This window comes from Acinonyx jubatus, chromosome B2 (genome assembly GCF_027475565.1).
Source record: "Acinonyx jubatus isolate Ajub_Pintada_27869175 chromosome B2, VMU_Ajub_asm_v1.0, whole genome shotgun sequence".
Lineage (NCBI taxonomy): Eukaryota > Metazoa > Chordata > Mammalia > Carnivora > Felidae > Acinonyx > Acinonyx jubatus.
Window position 1 is genome coordinate 129,680,150 of NC_069385.1, and position 6,667 is coordinate 129,686,816.

Genomic DNA, 6,667 nt, shown 5'->3' on the forward strand with positions numbered 1-6,667 from the left:
GACAGTGCAGAGCCTGCTTGGGATACTCTTTCTCCCTCTCTCTCTGCCACCCCGCCCCCCAAATAAATTAATTAAAAAAAATCTCATCTAATTAACTATAATATAAAATTTAAGTTTATTGTAATGACTGAATTCTATTTTATGTTTCCATTACTTAATTTTCCTTTCAAAAGATGTGAAATCTTTCAAATGGTTGAATATTATAAATCTTACTGCTTAAATTTGAATTTTTACCAATTTAAATGAACCAGTATTTGTAAAATACACTGAATCAAAATAGCAGCCAGCAAACTATTACTTATAGGGGTTGGAATGGCAAATCAGAGAATCATTAGTGTGAATCACTGACAGACAGAATTGAGAGAACTTCCTTTTTAATTAATTTCAGCTCCTATCAAATGGTGAACTAGCACAGGCTGCTGGCTTCTTCTAAAACCACCCCAGAGAAATTACTGAAGAGAGAGAAAGGCAATGGGGAGACAGACAGATGGATTCTAGAAAAACAGAAAAGTGAGATGTCCTGGGGAGGCCAAGACAGTCTTAAGCCTTGCAGCGTGGAGAAAGGAGTGCAATGTGCAGAGGGGACGGTGCATGGGGGAGGAGCACGGTGCCAGAGAGCACAGTGTGGGAGGGGCCTGGTGTGTGTGGGAGCCAGGTATGTGGGGGAATGTGTTATAGCAGGCAGCGAGAAGGCTGGGCTGAACAGCCAATGCCTATACAAAGGTGTATAATTAATAAAAGACCACCAACTTAAAAAACATCTATCATCAGAAACAGAATGATTAGAATAGAGAATCCAGGAAATTAAAATAACCATGGTAACTATAATAAGGGAAAATATTGTTAACATAAAGCAGAACCAAGAAATCATTAGAAGAATCCAAGTGGACATATTAGGTATGAATATGTAATAACTGGGATATAAAAAAATGACACTACACTGAATGGGACAAATAGTAGGTTGAATGGATGAAGAACAAGCAGAAAGATCAGACTGAGAAACTCTCCTAGAAGCGGCAAGAAAGAATAAAGAGTTGGAAACCACGAAAGAACAGCTCAGGGATATGTGAGGCAAAAGTAGAATTGGCATCTCTTAGGAGTCCTTGAGGGAAAGAAAAGAAAACAAAAACAAAAAACAAAAATAAAAACAAAACAAAAACAAAAGACTATCAGGTCTTCTTAGAAATTTTGTAAATAGATAAGCCCTGAGAATTAAGGGAAAAAACAAAAACAAAAACAAAAACAAAACTACCCATGGCTCAGTTTTATGAGAATGGCTGACTGCCAAGAATTGAATGAATAATTAAATATATGTTTAGTAAGATTAAGTTTGAGAATCTGAGTAGCTGGGATCTTAAAGAATGAGTTCCTCCAGGCACCTGGCTGGCTCAGTTGGTTAAGTGCCTGACTTCGGCTCAGGTCCTGATCTCACAGCTCGTGAGTTCGAGCCCTACATTAGGTTCTCTGCTGTCTTTGCAGAGCCTGCTTCAGATCTTCTGAAGATCTTTTTGCCCTTCTCTCTTCACCCTTCCCCCACTTGGTGCACGCGGCTCTCTCTCAAAAATAAATAAACCTTAAAGAAAAAAAAAATAAGGAGCTTCTTTATTCAGTGTTTGACTGTCAGCTAATGTAGGCACATTTGAACTAGTCCCGTTAACTGTGCACTAGCTCCATGAGCCAACCTGTGTCCCCATGGGCACCGCACTCCTCTGGTGCAAGCCTCTCCTGGATCCTGCAATAATCCCTAGTGGTTTAAAGATAGGCTTGAACTGGCTGTGGATGTGTTTGTAGGTATTTACAGGAAATTACCCCCAGCCCCATCCCATCCTGTTAGATCAAACCTTTGTAAGGGCAGACATTTCAATCAACTTTTCATTTCATGAGAGGTACCCAAATACCAAAACAGTACTGAGATTAGCAATATATTGCAGATTAACATTATGTCAATTAATATGTAGTTAGAAATTAGAGAAAAGATAATCACCCACCTTTATGAGTCATCTCTGGGTATACACACATGTACAAATCCTACACAATTAAAAATAGGATATATATTAACGGACAATTTTTCATAACATATAAAAAAATGAATTCCCACATGTTCATTTTCTGTCGAGTCAGAAATATGCTTTTTAGTCCTTTCATTGTGACTGGCGTTAGGAGAAAACATGGAAGGTGAGTACTGTAAGGAAATCTCTAATAATCAGACTCCAAAGTCTCATTTCTGTCATTATCTATTGTGATAATTATCCACACTTTACCTATTCCACCTATTTAAATCTTATCAATTGTGTGAAACTGATGAAAATGGAAATGTTTTAGACATTTGGGGGTATCATAGGATTAAGATATTTAATAAAACACATTTTTGTGATTAAAGTCTCAGAAGAATCCCTTAAGTGTTAAGTCCTACTTCCTGAACCCCTTATAATACAGTTCATTCTGAAGCCGGAGTAAATCACTGAAGTGAACATTTTCTTCATAATGTCACTACAAAATAGCGTAAAAGGGATTCTAACTACATGCCATGAAATTAAAACAACAGACCATGACTGGTAGGAAATTATGGGTTTATCTTAGTTTCGTGAAGATTAAAAAAAAAGCCACATTTATGGAGAAAGTAATGAATATTAAATCTTTCATACACCTACACTGATTAAAGAACTCTTTTCACTTATGCTAGCAACTCTGCAACATGGTAAGATTTTTGTTTGAACAAAGAGACTTAGAGACTTAGAGATGTTACATAATGTGAGGTAGGTCCCACAGAATGGGAAGTTTGAAAAGCAAATGGAAGGGAATGAGGTGGAAGCTATTCAAATAGCTTAAGATGTCTGGACCCCAAGAGCAGGACACAGATCTGGTATTCTAAGGCTTTGATACTCAAGTGTGGTCCAAAGACCAGAGCATCAGCATCTTGTTAGAGCAAAGTCTCAGCCCCAAGACAACCCTCTTAAATTAAAATCTTTTAAAAGAAGATCCTCTGGTGACTTACGTGCACATATAACTTTTAGAAGCACTACCACCTTGGGGCGTTATTTTGAAAACTTAAGGCTAACAAGCTACTCTGTGACAGGAAGTTTATGTATTTTTACGTAGCGATCACAGCAAATCTTCTCTATAGAATAGGTTCTCCTTAAGAGTTAGGGTTTATTTGATTATTTTTCTTATCCTCAGCATCTAGTATAATGCCTGGCTCATATCTGGCTAGTGAGAATGGAAGAGGAAAGTATGTTTAAGTAAAAATAAGAGTAGTCAGGTCAGTGATGCTACACAATCTGTTAAAAAGGTTAAGATGGTTGGCCCCATGGGCAAGAACGAGGACATTCAATAGGGACACGTAAAAAGCAGAGTAAGTAAAAACAGGAGAAAATGTTTTTGTTCAAACACACAATGGGAAAAAAAAGGTCATGTGCTTAATTAGGAAGAAAGCATACAAAGGTTTTGAGCATTCTGGGCATAACTTGGTAATTGGAAAACTGTAGTTTAAAGGACAAACGTGATATTGGAATGCAAAAATATTTTCATTATGTTAAGCCCTATTATTTGTTGGCCCCAAATATTGGTCAAATTTTACTAGAACTCTATGCTCTTTGATCAAGGAGGAATCTAGAATGTAAAGTGGGCTGAAGATGAAAATCACTTGAGAAAACTCAAGAGGCTTTGAGAATAGTGCAGAGAATGCTAATAGTTATTTACAAGCATTTGTTCAGCAATAAAGCCCACAGTGGAATTGTAACAACCCAGATTAGGTCATTTCACAGGCAGTCTCCACAAGACTTCCCTCAGTTCAGACACCAGCTGCAAGCCCTGGGATCCTAAGGCCACTCGTACTTGTTACCCACTGGGTACAAATTCGGCAGTTCCCACTATCCCCTCAGGTTCGAGAATGTGCCAGAACAACTCGCAGAACTCAAGGAAGTGCTATACTTCCTATGTTTGTTTTGTTACAAAGTTACAAATCAGGACCAGACCAAAGAAGAAATCCTTGGGGCAAGGTCTGCGGAGGGTGACAGACACTAAGCTTCCAAGTCCTCTGGCACATCCTTCTGTCACCCCCCTGGTACATCCACGTGCATCTCCAATCTGAGAAACTCTCCCAAGCTTTCAGGTACAGTGTTTATTGATCCTCACCGCATGGCCATGATTGACTGAATCATTGGCTATACAACTGAACTGACGTCCCAAATCCTCTGCCATCCTTGGAGGTCGGGCTGGTATGATGTGGCTCAAAACCCCAACTCCATAGACAGTTACATGGTTAGTCATTCTAACATGGTCAGCCCCTACTCTGGAACTATTTAGGGACCTACCATGAATATCAAAGACATGCCCATCACTTGGGAAATCCCAAAGATTGGAAACTCCCTACCAGGAACCAAGGAAAGGCCAGCCAAATTCATCATATAAGTTGGCCTTACTAAGGATTCTGGTTAGGCTGGCTTACCTGTACGTAAGATTGAGTAGAGTGATCCACATGAGTTGGCCAGATTCTTCTGCTATTATTTTGTTGCTGCACTATTATGCTAAAAAGAGGGACATTGCTGGAAGAATTCAGAACATATATTATCCAATATAGTTTTTGGCCTCATGGTATTCTTTAAGGATTAGTCTTGGATAACACAGATATTTAGTGAGTGCTAACTATGTGATAGGCACCTAATGTGAATACAGCTGAAGAAACAATCTATATTTACATACTGCTTAAAACAAATACATCTATCTGCACCGAACTAACGTTCCAATCAAATCATCTTTGCCTATTCATTAAAGTATGTCTCACAAATTCTTTACTAAAAAATATTCTATCATTGGGGCGCCTGGGTGGCTCAGTCGGTTAAGCGTCCAACTTTTGATCTCAGCTCAGGTCATGATCTCATGGCTTGTGAGTTTGAGCCCCTCATCAGGCTCCGTGCTGAGTGTGCTTGAGAATCTCTCTCTCTCCCTCTCTCTCTGCCCCTCCCCCACTCGTGCTCATGCTCTCCTTCAAACATAAATAAACTTAAAAAAAATATTTCATCATTACGTTACTTGTTACCTAAATGCTCATAGTGGGGTTCAGAAAATATGCCTTGGGGTATGATGGAAAGGGACTTGAAATCCAATTAACTGTGAGCTAGTGAGTACTTACCCTGGTCCTCAACCTCTGTATTTGCAAAACATGAACATAAACCATCACATCTACTTAGAGAGGCAACGTGGCTAAGAGCCTTACTCTGGGACTTGGCTGCTTGACAGACAGCTCTGGTTCTTTCTAGCTCTGGTTCTTTCTAGGTGAGAAATGTCACCTAATCTCTCTGGTCACAGCTTCCTCATCTGTAAAATGAGGATAATACTTGCCCTCATAGAGCTGTTGTGAGGATTAAACAAACTGTTGAGTATTTCACTTAAAATAGTGCCTGGCACCTAATAAGCACTTAAATTTTAGTGATTTTAGTAATTATTATTTTTAATTCCTTTATTAATTATATTACTTATACGTGGGTTGTTGGGATCACATAATATTTACGAATGCTATTAGAAAACCTGACACAAAGTATACATTCAAATATTGATTTCCTTTACTATAGAAAAGTATTCTGTATTTCAAACTATTCACTAAGGGTACTCTAGGGACACAAATAAGTGAGATGAAGTTTGCTTCCATCTGATAGCAGGTAAAAAAAAGGAAATGGGAGTAAAAGGGTTAGGCTGGCAAACCAATTTTTAAACAGTGCTCAGCTGTTTAAAATTGGGGGGTGGGGTGAGGAATTCTTAACAGGCAAAGACAAAAAAAATTAGAAAAGCGTGTACATAAAAGGATGCCTTGAAAAGTTAAAATTATAATCTTTTATCAAGAACTCGGGAAAACTGATTTTTTTTAATGGCACAAATTTCCTTACTGTCTTAAGAGTTTAAGAAGGCATAATGAAATATAAATTAAGATTCCTTTCATTTTAAAATACGAAAACTTAAAAAATGATTACCATTTGGGGAACAATACCCTCAGAGTATTTTAACATGTAACTGATTTTCAGTCAGAATTCCTTATGGCTAGACTCTTAAATTATCACGGGCTCTGTTACACCCACATATGCACATAACAGGTTAAAATTACCATCAGAATACAATGGAATTTTCAGAACAAGATTAATATTCCAAGTATATTATACTCACAAAATATAAGTGATATCACCAATAACACAGAAACTAAGCTGTTTTAACTAGCATTACTTATGCTGAAAATGAAGATTAATTGGATTTTTTTAATACAGTGGAAGCAATTCCAAAACTCAACTGCTACAAAATAAGGCCAAAATCTTTACGAGTTTATACTCAAAACTGTGCAAACAAGATACTGTACAAATTTGGTAAAATCTACTTGTGTTTCTTACGTTTACCCTATTTAATCTTTAAGCTGCCAAATTAAATTTCAGTTTTATGAGAAAAACTATGATGGTTTTATTATTTTATTGTAATTTAAGGCATGCATTATTTTCCCTTCAATTAAAAAATCCAAATCATTAAATCTTTTAGCACTTCTTTGATGAATAGTAGCAAGTTTTTCTGCGACACATACTTACAGGTTGCAGGATGACTCTTTTTATTATGCTGTCTATATTTCACAGAAAACTTAAAGCACGTTTCCTCTAATACTCCTACTAAAGTATCGGAGAAAAGCCTAAGT